At 31.6% G+C, this 16269-nt stretch overlaps 1 protein-coding gene across 1 annotated transcript in view; it reads left to right on the top strand.

The window, feature by feature from the left end:
* The first annotated feature begins 3160 nt into the window (after window positions 1-3160).
* The window catches only part of LOC107365159 (adenylate cyclase type 8), a 35035-nt gene continuing 21926 nt past the window's right edge, over window positions 3161-16269 (top strand). Inside the window, exon 1 of the mRNA XM_015932633.3 lies at window positions 3161-3501. The gene's annotated coding sequence lies outside the window, so the exon portion shown is untranslated. The remainder of the gene's footprint in view (window positions 3502-16269) is intronic.

Here is a 16269-nt window from a genome sequence, read left to right as displayed (position 1 = left end):
GTTAAACATCTCAATCAGTAAAAGTTTATTTAGGAATGAAAATAGTTCAATACTCTTTAATTTTTTTGCATTCTCGGTAAATGGATAGCATATCTGAACTCAGCTTCAAAATTTAGTTCATGAAAATTGGTTCTGCCACGAAAATTTAGCTAGGCCGTTGTCCCTACTCTTTTTGTCCTCGTCCTTATCAAATTTTTACAAATTTCGAAAGTGTGTATCACTTTGGATGCATCTTGGATTCTCCATTGTAACAGTATACATCAAGTTTGTGAAAATTGGCAGAAAAGTTTGTCATCTCATTGACTATGGATATCATTTTGTTTACTGTTTATTCTATTTTCTGTTTTGATCTGAATAGAATTCTCAACTTTTCTCAAGCTTTAACCCTGATTCAAATGCAGCATTGATTTTTCTCATCGCCTAAACTTGCAACAATTGAATATCATAGCATTGGTTATTATTAGCAGAGTTCAACAAGCCAATCCTTGTTGAATAGTAAAAAATATCCTTTATTGTCTAGCCAACCAAGTTGTTTTCACTATTAACATAACATATGTACAGAGTTTGAGGTGTTATTTTTAGTCTTTAGACGGTGTTCAAGAAAAGTGCGTTCACCCAGAAAAGGTCAAGTAGACTTGAGGAAACATATGATCCCTGGTATTCATCATAAGAATTCCGGTTGCTGAGGCTACATAAGCTGGCCTACATAGCTCAGCTGGATATTCACTGATCTAGTTTCGAAGTTCTAAGTATAGCAGGAAAAGTTATTCAATGCAAGTGCTAGTGTCAAAATCTATTGGTACGGTTGCATTACCTGTTTTTGAATGCATTACTGATTCATCAACTGTTTTCAACTCTAAAGATTTTTATTTTGCAGCGGAGAATTGTAACAACCGAAGGAATTATTGGGGGAAAAGTTCGTTAGCAAGAACAAGGTTAAATTTGTTGACATATAATCATGCATCCATAATCAAATGATTTATGCATCATAATTCATGTTCAACATTTAACTTGATAACATAATTTGATTAACCACAGTAGTTAGTAAAAGTCCGGCTCTGGAACAAAAGTTGTCCGTTCTGGTACACCAGATAGCTTTTTTTCAATTTTGTCCACTCTAGCACAGAGTGGACAACTTTAAGTTAAGCTGTTCCAGAGTGTTGTGCTAGAACGGAAAACTTTGTGTTAGAGTTAGGTTATTCGGGTAAATTGGGTACATTGAAAGATGGTATTGGCACTATGTGCCAGAGTGGGTTAGTTTTAAAAAAAGCAAGTTTAGGTACATGGAAAGATGGTATGCTAGGGTGGACAAAATTGAAAAAAAGCTATCTGGTGTGCCAGAACGGACAACTTTTGTTCCAGAGCCGGACTTTTACTAACTACTAACCACATTTTCAGGGGAAAATTAATTTTCGCTTTTTTTCTCTTCCTTCGATACTCATATTGATTCAGGTTTATTCAACTCATGGACCTATTTTCTCATGTAAAGAAAGAAGCTCCAGTCAAGATTCTACCTCAGTGTTTCCAGAGAACTGTAATCCACCCAAACGTCATGGTAAATGTTCAGTGAATACATTAAATTCTGAGCCAATCAACTCAAGTGCAGATGAAAATAGGCGAATATTTAGTTCTACAAGTTCACAGAGTGCCGATGATGATGGAACCCTTGAATGGACTCCTGAAATACCCTTTGGAAATGTAATTGAATGTTTCATTCTTTGTTTCAATGTCCATTGGGAGTAATCATAAAAAAATACTTTTTTCGCATCGTTCAGTTCAACGATTTACGATATTCACTTGACGATGATCCATTTGAAGTTGAACGAACTGGAAAAGCGACTTCAGGTAAAGCTACTTCTGGTTCAAAGTTGAGAAAAGGTTTTACCTCACGCAAGTCTGGACATGCTAATTTGGTTTACCTTCTGTACCCGAGACTGGCCTTGAGATAAGCACAATAGAAGGCGAATCAAAGAACCTTTCAATTAAACGTAACAATGAAACTGTCCTTAAGGTTAGTCAACAAGTTGACGAGCTTATTGATCATTCCATCGAGATTGAGTCAAACAAGAAAATGATCAAGGAAAATGTTACCTGGTTCACATTATCATTCAAAAATTCAGACATGGAAACCAAGGTGAGTCAAAATGCAAAACTTGGTTCAACTGTTCAAATTAGTGAAACAATTCTTCAACTTGGAAAACTTTATTGAATGCAAATATCAAATAAAAACAAAGTTAGTTGTGTTACTTTCAACAACAATAATGAAAAACAAACAAATGAATCCTCCTGGTTGTCGAACATAAATCGAAAAATGAGAATCTTTAGGCTAAAAGCAACTTTCATCATTGTCAATCGATATTAAAGTTGCCAATTTTAATCACGATAAGCTCAATGTAACCTAAATGATTCACCTATTCAGCTAATTGGTTTTCTGAACTTTGATTACACTTGGAAGAAGTATAAGTGATTCATCATGTTAATATCAACCTTTTCAGTTTCACATTGCAAATGAAACTTTGATAAGATGCACTTTAGTTATCAGTTGACTCGGTACTGTTTTTAGACATTATCCGAGTGTCGATTCACAAAGGTTACAAAAAACTGACTCGAATGTCAAACATATTATCAAACAAAATGTTTAAACGTTGAGTCACATCTGTAAGTCTCAGCTTTGCAAGCATACTTCCACCGGAACCCAAAAACTTTGGTTTCCCAAAAGCTTCCATTCGAGTCATGAAATTAGTTACTCAGAATGATTGAAGTTGGCATCTTTTATTGCTTTAATTAGGACAATATCTGATTCGTTTACGAAAACGGAGGACAAAACAATATAGCGAATATTTTTACGGCAAAAACATAAGAACTGTATTTATGCACATCTCTAATCGAAACAACAGACATTATTGGAATCGAAACCCATCTGATTCAAGATTTTTCTTTACCTCACTTCTGTTATATTGAAATTGACACTGATTATCATGAAAAAAAACGATTATGATTATCACGGTTATAATGGGTATACAAGGAAATAGAAAGTATTAATAGTTAAAGGAAAGAAAAGGGTTAAATGTAAACAGCGCATTTACTGTTCAACATCAAATTGATATTGCGTGGTAAAAGGTTAACAAACGACTCACTAAACTCTTCCAAACTCAGTCTGTTTCAAGTAATTCAGTCGTGCTTTTCATCCACTTGAGCAACATTAATGTATCAAAACGAAAAAAAGGAAAAAAAGTTAACGATAATTCACTCATTTCATCATTCAGTGTAAATTACTTGATATCCATGTTCCTCTCGTAACATCCAAAGTGGGAAATTATCCATAAAAGAATAAAAAAGGAAAATTCTTCATTCAGTTCACTTGAATTCTCATTCAAATCACATTGATATTTCCGTGCTTTTCCTGATTGAAACTCAAGAAAAGTAAAAGTGTGTTCCATCATAGACTGCAAAACCATTGAAAAAACATTCGCCTTCAACCCAGAATCAACCAACTCAAAGGTAAGAACTTTTTCATTCTCAAACTTGATTTGAATGTTTCATCAAATTAGATAATCTTCTGAGCCTCACTGGTGCACCAATTGGGTTAAGCAAAAGACAAAGGCTATTAACCAGTCAATATTGAAAGGCAATAAACTGGAAACTTTTACATGTCTAACAAGATAATGTTTAATCATCATTTATTCATCAAGTTGAATGAAAAGTTAGTCTCGATCATTTACCGCGAAGAAAGTATTGCTCATTTAATAATCATATTTACTTGATAATCGTATTCGCTGGAATCAGTTTTTTTTACTCTTCTTTTACTCTCAATATTCAACTTTGAATATTATTCTCGGTTCATTCAACGATATTCAATTGATATTTTGTTTCCAACCTAAACTTTATTAAATTATCATTATCATTACAACTGAATAATTCAGTTCATGATGAAGTGTTTTCCAATTTCTTTCCTTTCTTTTTCTCGAAATTTTCTTCAATGAAATGGAAAAAAATTTCTTTCCAATCTTCAAACTTTTATTATCGATTACAATAAGACTATCATCTTAAAAAGAGAAACTGAACTTTCAACAAAATTATCGGCTTTTGACTCTTTGATGATAACAATGACCCAGAACTGTTCTGTCCAATTAATGAAGATAACATGAGAAGTTGAACGTAAAAAATGTTGAACACTGGAAGGGCAGAAAAAATTGAAGAAAAATTCCAATTCCAAAAAGAATGCAATATTCTTAATAATGCATGATTTGATGCTATTCGCAATGAGAAGAAGAAAGTTGATGAAAAAAAAGAAGTTTAGACAAATTCTGAAGATTCTGTTCCATTACTTTATCTCTTGCTTTACCTTCTATTGAAACATTTCTTTCCTCGAGTTTCTGTTTTCCATTCACTCCCAGTTATCATCAAAGTTATTATCAACTCAATGTCCAACTTGTTTAGCAACTTGTTAATCTGTTCCAACACTGAACTTAGTCTGCATTTCAAGAGTCTTGAAATTCTATTCATCATTGTAACTCAAAAAATCTTTACCAATTCAACTGAAAACTAAAAGAGTTCGACATTTTGAGTGAAAAGGAAAGTTCGAGTTCCAATTTTCTTCTTTTCATTTGCTTCTCTGGCTACTTACCTTTTGTTTACACTTTTCACGTTACTTTCCTCTTTTGTGTTACCTGGTTATTTCCGTTTAATCAAATTCGTTCCCTGTCTTGTCAGATAATTACATTTTTCAGTAAACTTTGCTGACAAGTTTACTTTGTCTTGTTGATCCATGCTGGTGATATTGACAGACAATGAAATGAGCCAAATATTCATGTCAGAGTCGATGATTGAAAAGAGCATTTGGATAATTGTTCGTTTAGATTGATTCCAATGAAATGTCAAGATTTTCACTCACTATGAATGCCTGGATAGTTGAACTTTTTTCTCCAAGAAAATGAATTTTTCCATTTCTCATTCAACTTTTCAATTTAAAATGTAAATTTTTTCCCTCTGAATCTATTCTTACAAATTTTGCTTTTGTTTCATTTCAAAGTTAGACAATTTTAATGAATTAAAATGCAAACAATAGTTTCATTGAAATTCACTCGAATGATTAGTCTATTTGTTCAACTCTTTTTTACTCTTATTTGCTTTCCTTCCTTTTCTCCTTATTTTATAAGGAAAATAATTTCAAGTTATAAATCTATTCAAAAAGAGGATCTGAATAAGATTATCAGATTATCTGAAAGCAATTCTATTGATACAACCATGGATATGAATTTTTTACTAATTTATCCTCTTTGAGGTTTCCTTTCAATCAAATGGTTGATATAAAAGCTCTGAAAGAATCCCTTCATCGTAAGGAAAAGTGTAAATTGGGGAAATTTGTTAGGTTCAATGAACATGAATGATTCCAAATAATGAGAAATGATTGAATTGGAACGGAAAAGCAAAACTCTAAAGATTTTCATCATTTTGAGGTTTTCCAGTTTCAATAGCAAGTGAGTGCTAGAAGAAACGAAATAGTTTCATGAAAAGAACTGTAATGAACTAGCGAAATTGAATGTTTAGACATTTTTTGTATCGGTTTGTTGGATTTTAAGGGCAACTTCACTTTTCGCTTTTTAACTTTACGAAATTGATCGAAATTTCAAAATGAATATTGTCCGACTATCGAAGTGAAGACATTCTAGAACTTGGTTCAATTACGAGCCTGTGAGGAGCCTAAATTAACTATTAACATGATTGTCTCTATTGTCATTACATAATAACACTTCAATGATTGATAACCATGGAGAGTGAGCGTCTGGTTGAGAGATTAATATGATTTCACTAATATTAATAACAGGATTGTTGACAGTTTAATAAGATCGACAGAGAAGGACAAACTATCTTGTAAAGTTGGTTAATTCATGAGACTGTTGAAAGGTGTGATAACGTGATAATTATCGTGATGGACAAAGAAAAGTTCGTGTTCAAGAATTTTGATCTGTAAATTGAACACTAAAAGTTATGATTAATTGACATTGTATATGAAGGGAAAGACATTTTGACCATTTTTTCATTCCAATTTGTAGTCTTCAATGTAATTTGCAACTTCATTGTTTCATTCAATGATCAAGAGATTAATTTCAAGAGAGACAAACAGAAATAGTGAAAATCATCGGAATCGATTTGATCTTGAATTGAACATGCAAAGTTTGTTCCACCTGATTGATTCTGAAAAATATGATGAGCATGAAAATTTCAAGGAAAATGAGCCAATACTGAGAATGATTTTTTTTTGGGTTTTGAAGAGTTAAAGTGCAAGTTAATGTTGAAAAGGTATCAAGTTTATAATGAGACGAATGTTTATACAAGGGAAAAAGAAAAAACTTTTTTTTCTTTCTTCGTTATTCAGTTTTATTATTTTGCTTTTTTCTGCTACTTTTTTGTATTGGAAAGGAACGTAAAGGAATAAGGTAAGAGATTGAATTGTATTATCATGTAAACGAAAATGAAATGTTAACAGAATTGGAATAATAATGTTGAGTTGAAGAGGATACAAAACAGAAGGAAAGAAAAGGAAAATAAGATTTTTTGGAAGAAGAGAAAGAGAAAGTAAAGAGAAAAGGTGAACAAGGTGAATGAAAGTATAATACTAATCTGTTCATTGAGTTGAAGAGTTGAAGAGAATGATGAAGATGAAAGTGAAATGAAATCAATTGTAAGAGTTGCCTGATTCAACTTTTCAATCAAAGTGTTGCTCTCTGTAAATGTCCAGTTTGTAAATGGTTCATTACTTTTGTGGCTGTGTAAATTTGTTGGCTCTAAATAAGCTCCAATGACTTGTCAATAGCAATCTTACCAAACAAACAGCTAGACTTTGTCCGTTTTCATCTTAAAAAGTGTTTTTTCATCATGAAATTTACCCTTCACATCACAACTTTTGCCATCCGTTTTCATTTATCAATCAATCCAAGTGCATGTGTCGATCAAAAAAGGCAGTCATGTATGCCCATTGTCACCTAAAGGGTGCAAGCAGTAGCACTAAAATTTAGTCCATGAGTGGGGTCTCAGTAGTCATAGAAATATTTTGCAAAACAAAACTTAATTTGAAACCCTTCATAACTTAGCATTCTCAGATGTCGAATCGACCAATTGTCAGAATTTCTAACTCGAATGTTATCATGCAAAACAAAACTTTATTCACAGGCTTACTTTGCCTCTCTACATGAGCTGAACATCAGCATCTCTGGTCTTGGTTCTCCCCAACACCAACATTTATTAACAGTCACTATTGTCCTGCCTTGAAGTTAAACTCTGGGAACACATTAGTGACTGCAGTACCTTGACTTGACTGAAACCTGAAAGACGCAGCTTGTAGCATTGAAGCATTGAAATAAGGTCTCAATTCGGGTCATTAAAATGAAAGCCCAGATGTGTTGACCCTTAAGTATTGTATTAATATTTGGTAAAAATAATGAGGATGATAATTTGAGACGTCCAAAAGTCAATCGTAATTCTGTTTTCTTTGCAAAGCAAGAAATTTTTCTTTCAGATTTCACTCCATATTATTGCTGAAAGTGAAGCTTTTGAGTTTATTGGAAAAAGATGAAGACAAAATGTCAAAGAAGGTTGATTCAATTGAAGAAGACCAAAGAACCTTCAAGATATAATACATCGAAAAGGAGTTTCAAGTTTTTTCCCAATTCTTGGTCAGCTTTTTACAGCTCATTCCTCATCTTTTCTCCCTTATAAACTGATAATTGAACTAATAACTAACTATTCGTCTTCTTTTTTCTTTCTTCTTATAATGATCTCAACATGGTAGAGACTTTTTTCTTTTCATTTTGTAATATTATTCTGATAACAAATCTTTTCTTGTCTTTTTCATTCCTATCATTTCAAAAAAACCAAACGATAAAGTTCTGATTACAATTGAAGTTTTCATCTTTTTTTGCTTCATAAGAAGTTGAATGAATGGTAGGGAAAAAATCAAAAGATAAACCAATTCTTATATTGAACAAAAAGAGAATGTAAAATTTTCGAAAACTGTTTGACCAATTCTCACAAAGACAAACTGCTTATCATTGATATTGACAGAAGATATAAAAATGCTTTGGATGATGATATTATTTTAGCAAAGGCAAAGTTGAAACGATGAGCAAAACTCGAATAAGTCGATAAAAGATTTGTCCAAAAAATGTTTATCATTAGATCTGGTCAAGCTTTTCAGTTTGCTTAACAATCTATTTGGACAATATTCCAGACTTAATAGCCTCCCTGGAAATCTCATGGAAAGATAATGTTTACCAAAAAAGCCAACAAGTAATCGTTGGCATTTGCTGAGCTTGGAAAAGGCAAAGAACGAAATTTTGGAAAACTTTATTGACAATTAAATAAGCTCATCATGCTCAATGAATCTTCAAAAATCTAATCAAAGAATTGTCATGCAAGTTTTCAATGGGTTAATCTTATGGAAATATTTTTTGAATTTTCCATTCTTTCAGACTCATTCATGGTAATTTCAATGAATCTCCATGAAATTGCATAATTATCTGAATGATGGAAATTTCTTTGTTTTGAAAGTTTTCAATTTCAACAACTTTTTTTTAATCTCATTGAATGATGAATATGTAAGTGTGTGTTCCAGTTCATGGGAAAGAAGCTTTGACTCATTATAATTTCTTTAGATATCTTTACTTATGATTAAAAAAAGAGAATATTTTTTATTCTTTTTTTTCGCTTTGTTGGTTTATCGCAAATGACAAGCTCATTATGAGTTTTGCTTTATTACATTTTGTTGTCTCATCAGGAATTAACTATTATGAGTGTGTTGCTGCATCAAAGTTTCACCATAATTCATCATTGAAACCACTCATCATGTAATATTGAACAACTAATATGGTTGATAAAAAAAAGAATTGAACTGAAGCTCAATTGTTTCTCGATTATTATGTCAAGTTTCTCTCTTTGTCAACTCATTGATTACACTTTTTGTTCATCGAATCAATAATTGGTAATGTAGATACAATCAGCTTATTAAAAGAAAATTCATACAGACTCATGAAGATAAAGCATTGTAAAAACCAAAATCCTCCATGACGCTCAAACCTATTCAGTCGATTATCGATCAACAAACTGAAAAACTCTTTAATGTTCTAGTTAAGCCTAAAGATAATCTTTAGCAAGAAAGGATGCTACACAAATAAAAATGCTGAAACTTAGCTTCACGAAAGTTTTAGGATTTGAGGTAAAGTTTTGCTCAATACTTGATGCAAATCTGTAGACAATCCAATTTTGGGTTCAAAAGTTATCATGAATGCAAAGTTAAACTTGAGTTCAAAACTTTTTGATACAAACTCGATTATGAATAAGAACAACTAAAGTTTAACCTCGCAAAAGTTGCCATCCTGTACATAGACCGTCTAAGTTTAATGAGTTTAAGATCTTCTTCTTGATGCTTAGGTTCTTTACCTAACCTGAGCGTCAAGCTTTATCACAAGCTTTAACATGACCCTCCATTTGCTTGGATACAAAACAATGTGCAAAGGGTAACGAAAGATCGATAGTGAAAAGTTAACCTGCAGAAATTGAAAGAAAAACTTTTTTGAAGAGAAAAAAGTTTAATATCGTGTTTTCAACTGGAAATAGCCTGAAATTTAGTCTTTTTACAATGGATTAATATTTTTACAAAAATCTTCTGTTGCATTAAATGTTTTGCCTTTGAGCAAATTCGCCAACTCTTAGTTTAAAAGCGTTATTCATCTGAAAAAGTTTGTCCAATCCTTACTTTTCTAGTCTTACAAAAGCTTAGCACTTGAATTGAACTCAAAAATTACTTACAACATTCAAGATTCTTAAGATGGATCAAAACAAAAGCTAAATGAGCCAAAATTTTATTACTTTGGATACAGACCAGCATGATAGACAAAAGGAAAAGAATGAAAACAAAACATTAAACTCGAAAAAACGAATAAAAACTGTTCGTCTCTTGGAAACTAAATTTTTTTCTCCTTCTTTCGTTTCAAGAAACTCTTGGAATAAAAGATTCCTCTTGATGTCTTTCAATATTGCGATACCATGATAGACTCGAAACATTTCTCTAGGTAAGAAAAAGAAATGAATAAATGTTGAAATGGTGAAACTCGTTCAAATAACTGAACAAAGTTGAACCAACAAAACTGAAGCACAAACAAAAGAGTAAAAATAATATCAATAAAACGAAGAAAAATGTTTGAATATTATTTCCACTTCTAATAGGAAACTTGTTTTCTTATTAACAAAGTTATCAAAACAATCTTGTTATTGATTTCAGTGTTTATCGGTTTCCCTTTGTTTCCATTTCCATTCCCAATTCATTCAATTCCCAAAACCAATTGCTTATCTCATTCTCAAGTGTATATCCGTTTCCGATCATCATTTATATGCCATGATAGAAGAGAGGAAAAAAGATAAATATCCAGAATTGGAATACAATAAATGATGAAAATGATAATAATGGACTTTGTTTTTCCTCACATTTGGTAATTTACATTACAAGTGTGTGCTGTTTGGGAAAACATTGGACTCGATGATTATCATGATATTAATAATGAGGGTAATGATAGATTCTTGGTTCAGTAAATAGAATTGTTGAGTCGAATTTTTCCAATTTTCTTTTGTTCTTATTTTCAAAATTCTTTTTAGGCCTTTTCTTTATTGAAGGTTAAAACCTATTTACGAGATTGAAAAATGTCACGAACGAAATTACTTGAGGAAAAACCTAAACGAATAAGTTGACAACTATAAAGTCTATTTTTCGTCAACTTTAAATTCTGTCCCAAGATTGACCATCAATCAGAATTAGTCTGGAAAAGTTGTGCCAAATGTGACATGTTGTCAACTGGGTTTGTTTGTTTAATCAAGAGATTAGTAAAATATGAACATCATTAGTTAGCATTTGCTGGGAGTGAAGTTTTATTTAGCCTCAAAAAGCTATTTTTTTCTCGATATTTTTACATATTCTTTTTATATGTTTTTGCATTGATTTTCATTTCTGTTATTCAATTTGTTTCTCCTTTCTTTTGTCTTGTGCTTTTTGATAATTTGGATAAAATGGAAATGAAAAGGCATTTCACTTTGTTTCATTGGAAAAGTTGAATTTTATTGTAAATTAATGTCAAATATCATTTTCGTTTGAATTGAATTTAAAGATGGAATTGGAAAATGGGTTAAACAAATTTTGAATACAAATTTATTGTTATCATTATCATTATTTATTAGTCATATCAATTTTATTTGCAGCAAAATTTTCATTTTCTTTGCTCATTTTTACGATTAAAGGAATATTTTTCATTCTCTTTTTTTTGATAATATTTATTTATTATAATTTAATGTCTATGAATGCATCAGTAAAATGAATTTTGATGAAACTGTTATAATGTTTCAAGTAATGATGCTGAATTTTCATTCAACAATGATAGCCTTTTATTAAAACTCGCACGCTTGATCATTTTTGGTCGTGCATTATTGAACAAGAGATAAACCTAAAGTTGCAACAAGTGAAGCAATTGGTACCATCGACGGAAAGCTTTGACCAGAGGTTGTGATCGTGAAGTTTTTCAATTTTAATTTCTAATGAAATTCGTTGCAATATTGTGAACGTAAATCAGCATTTTCATAATGAGAGAAAAACTGAGTTTCATTTTAAATCGCTTCCTGCTCAAGCAACTTATGTGATTAGTGGCTCTTAACGCTTCTCAACACTTCCAAATACGTTTACTCAACCAGTTTTGAGTGACAGCCTTGAAATGCACACAACTTGACAGTTGAAGTATTCACCGTTTGTAATTCCTAGTGACTCAAATGACCAATAGTCAAGTAGCAATAAATCAGATTTAGAAATATCAGAGTATTTCAAGACATCAAGTAAACCTGGTTTACTCGACTTAAGCACAGCTTATCGAAAGAACAACTTATCACGATAAGCTGAGAATGTAATACGAACTATTACGAACAGAACTACTGAACAAAACAGTTATCCAACTTTCACAATAGCTTGCTTCACAAGGACACAAATGAAGTAGACGTTGACTGACATAAAACATAAACTTTACTGAATTGTACTTATTGACTCAATTGGAATACCAAAAGGATAGAAAGATTCATACCAATTTCACAGGAAATGTTGCAGATTAGGAAGTACACCAAAATGGGAAATATAAAAGAAAAAGGAAAATCGAAAGTTTGGCAACTCAGTTGCTAGTTAATCTGAAGCTAACTTTAAATACTACAACAAGCTAAAGACATTTTATTAGGTTTTTTTGCCAGATTGACTTTAAAGAAGTGGCAAGCCGACTGTGAACAGAGCACAATGCAGCAAGCTTCAGTTTCTAGGTTGACTCTTTGATGTTCATTGGCTTGTCGATGTTGTTGCTGATTGAATTGATCAGTAAGCCAAGCTTGTCAGTCTTGCTTTAACAAGCTTCATCAAGACTTAAGGTTTACTCAGGAGCTTTTCTTGTCTTATCAGTTTGCATCGCTAGAGGATATTATTATATTTATTCAACGATTTTAAATTGGAGAGGAAATTGTTTAATGAAATGAAAATTTTGATCTGCCTTTTCAATAAATTCTTGTTTCATTTTACTCTTTTTTCGATTCCTTGCTCAGGGAATAGTTTGATGTCTTCAATGTTGCTTGTATTCTATCAAAATCAATGGACTGGGAGTAAACAAGATGAATACGATATCTCATTTGATTCATGTTCATCTTTCTTCTTCTCTTCTTTTCTTTCTTTCTGCTTTGACTTTTGTCTTTCCATCTTCATTATATGGCATTATATTGATTAGCAATAAGCGGCCCAAGTATCATGAAATATCTTGCACATACTATTGTGTTAGAAATTTTGTTTGAAATAAAAGTCGTTTACCAATGAACATTTCAACTGACGAAAGACAAAAGAGAAGAGAGAAAAAAAGTCAAATCAAAGTTAAACGAATGAAATGGAATCAGAAGCTTTTTGTTTTGCCTTTTCATTCCAAGTTTATTGATGCTATTTTCTAGTTCAACTCCACCCAATAACATTTCTCATCAAGAGAACATTGATCGTTACTGTGAGCCTTTGTTGAACTCATTTTCACCCTGAAAATTATTATTATTTTCTGTCTCAACCTTGATTAGGCAGGAGAACAAAAAAAGCCTTGAATTGAACTCCATCAAGTCCCAATGCAACCTTGTTTTATCCCTTTGTCTATTGCTCATGTCAATGATTTATTTATCAAAAGTAAACAGATAAATGAACTTTTTTCTTCTTTTTTTTCGAGTTTTTTGTTTAGACCTTTTGCTTGGTTACTTTGGACCTTTATTGGCCTTAAATGTTAGTTTGATTTACATTCTTATTTTTCATTCATTTCTCGATAAACATCTTTCAAAATAAAGTTCAATAAAATAAATCATTTTGATTCAACCATTTGATTCCATTTGATGAAAAATGAACACTTTTTGTGATCTCTTTTAGTCTCTCATTGCATTTCCAATGTAAAATAAATGAAACTTTTACTTTTACTTTTCCATTCAACTGATATTATATTCAAAGTTTTTGACACTAATTAATCATGATTCCTATGCACAAAAATGAATGTGAATGAACAAATGTTTGATCACTGGGAATGATTATAATTCATCATGACAATGATGCAAAAAGGTTGAGACTAGTAAAAACTGAAGAGCGAGAGAGAAAAATATTCACTCTTCATGCGATTCTTTACTTTTGAAATTCAAAAATGAATCTCAATGAGAGAATAAATCTGTTTGTTTTTCCATAAATCAAAAAATCTATTTAGTCAAATTAACTTATCAATATAAATATTCATCGTTTAAGTTCAAGTATCACTAGAATAATTGTTTGACGTTTTTCCTTCCTTTTAGGTTAGAGTTTTATCCTTTTCATCATTCATCTTTTACGAATCAAATACATTGATGAAAATTTACATAATTCAATTATCGTTGCGTTTTCAATTCAGTTTCAAAATGCATACAAGTTTATTCTAAATGCATTTTAGATCAAAAAAGAAAATATTTTTACTTTTTGTAACAAGCTTAACTAGCCGCAATCTTCGCAGCCTGATTGCAATTGTTAGCTTTAGTTTTGTACCGTATATTATAAGCGATCTTTGTCTGAAAGCCGTCGCTCGTGTTCCAATGTATGTTACGATAAAGAAATATCTGATGGTTTATCCGAGAATTGGCGATCCAGAGACAAAGTCAAACTCACATTATCGTTGGTGCAAACTAGTGGTTGGCCAACTGTCAGCCCAATGCCCAAACCAAGTGTGCAGACTGTCTTCCTGATTGTGGCGAGTCAACAACCGGTATTTCTCAACCGTAATTATAATAGACACTTCACTCATTCGAACCTTCATTTGCTTTTTCCCATTACAAAAAATCCAGTGTTATGTATAAATAACCGCCTTAAAGGGGTGACAGTCGCTTAAATACTTTTTGTACGTTCGCTTTTGCATCTCTGCACCTTTGCTAGATTCTCGAGCTCATAGTCTTTTTGGTTAAATTCGTCAGATCAAGCTTTCAATGCTAGTCTCATAAACTTGGCTCGGCTCAATTAGGGTAAACTTTCAAATAGCTAATATCAGCTAAAGCCAGTCAACTGGTTGGCTTTAAAGGTTGATAGATAGCTTTTAACATGGCATAATTAAATCTTTTAACACGATTCACTTGTCATCTAAAAACACTATAAAATCTGAAATTCCCCGATCGCAAGTTTAAACTTTCAAATGAATGATGAAAATGATTGTATTACAGAAACTCGGGAAAATATTTCAACTTTATGTACCCTTTAGGACCAATCAAGATCTCAGTCAGATTTTTATCCATTTTGCCATCAACTTTAATAAATTTGCTGAGCAAATGAAAGAGACGCTAGGCTCTTGGACGAGACTTGAATCTCGATGAACAGAAAGTGGACGAAAAATGAAACTTGAATTAAAAGACTAAACACTTTTACCAATAACTCGACCATTTATAAAACAAAATTTTAATTGGAAAAGTCTTTACAGTCATTCCAATGCTTCATCAAAGTGCTTATAATGTTTATAATGACAATCAACTGAATAACCATTATAAGCACCTTTATAGCCAACATCATAATCACCAATATTAACCATTAATTCTGTCAACATATTTAATCTTCATTTAATCACTCAATTCTGTCCAACAACTTGCAATACATATTTTTGTTTTTACCTTTTCTTCTTCTTCTTCTCAACATAAACCATCATAAGCTGATAATATCATGATAATTTAAACCCAATATTCGATGTCCATTATATTTTGGTTAATTCCTTCTTCTCTTTACCGTCCATTTCACCATTAATTTCATTTACCTTTTAGCCTTTTCCCTTTTCCAGCCAAATTCATACTCTTATCCAGTTTCCCAAATGGCAATTTTTTGCTTCTTTTCCTTCTTTCCCATGTTCCAGATTATTCATTATTTTCATGAAAAACTTTTCATTGAAACTCGTCTCAATCCCTCAAGTCCCATTTAACCCTGTAAATGGTTTACTCAATTGAATGCCATCAAATACAAATTGACGTCGAGTTCAAGGTAGTTCAGAGTATCTTTTCTTGACTTTCATTCTTCAACTTATTCCATGAAGAACTGGAAAAGTTATTTTCAGAACTTTTCGATTTACCTTCATTTTCTTCTGCCTTTTGATTGACCATTATAAGGGTTTATACAACATGAATGATTCAGATTGATTCTTGAGTTTATTTTGGGAATCAAAAGATCGACCAAAAATATTCTCAACTTTATTCAAGGTTCAATGTCTAGTCTCACCTGCCAATTTAACTTTTCGTTCAACATTAATTTTCGTTTCAATTTTTGGTCTAAAAAAGTTCCACTAATTGTTCGATTCTCAAGAGATGAAATTGAAATTCAACTCTTCATGATGTAAATTTAATAACTTTCTTATAAACGTAATTCAAGTAAATAACTTGTTGAAACTTTTCATTGGTCAATCAGATTACTTTTTTTCTCTATTCAACCAATTCTGCAGGGAATTGACTGGACAATTTGAAATGAATAATAACTTTGATCAGAACAGTTTCATGTTGCAAAAGTCTACAAGTATTACAACTGAACATTTATTGTTCAGTCATTCAAGGATCACAAGAATTTTTCTGTCAAATGCAAAATCTTTGAATAAATAGAAAAGGTAGGAAAAAATCAAAAAAATTGTTTCCTTGAAAAGAGAAAAAAGTTGATCGATTCCGACATTTGAATAACACTTGAGCCAACATGAGCAA

Source organism: Tetranychus urticae, chromosome 3 (genome assembly GCF_039701765.1).
Source record: "Tetranychus urticae isolate SD_2017Ah chromosome 3, NJAU_TeUrti_SD_1.0, whole genome shotgun sequence".
In the NCBI taxonomy this organism is placed as follows: Eukaryota; Metazoa; Arthropoda; class Arachnida; order Trombidiformes; family Tetranychidae; genus Tetranychus; species Tetranychus urticae.
Note: the sequence above shows the minus strand (reverse complement) of the source record. Positions and strands in the feature narration are given on the sequence as shown.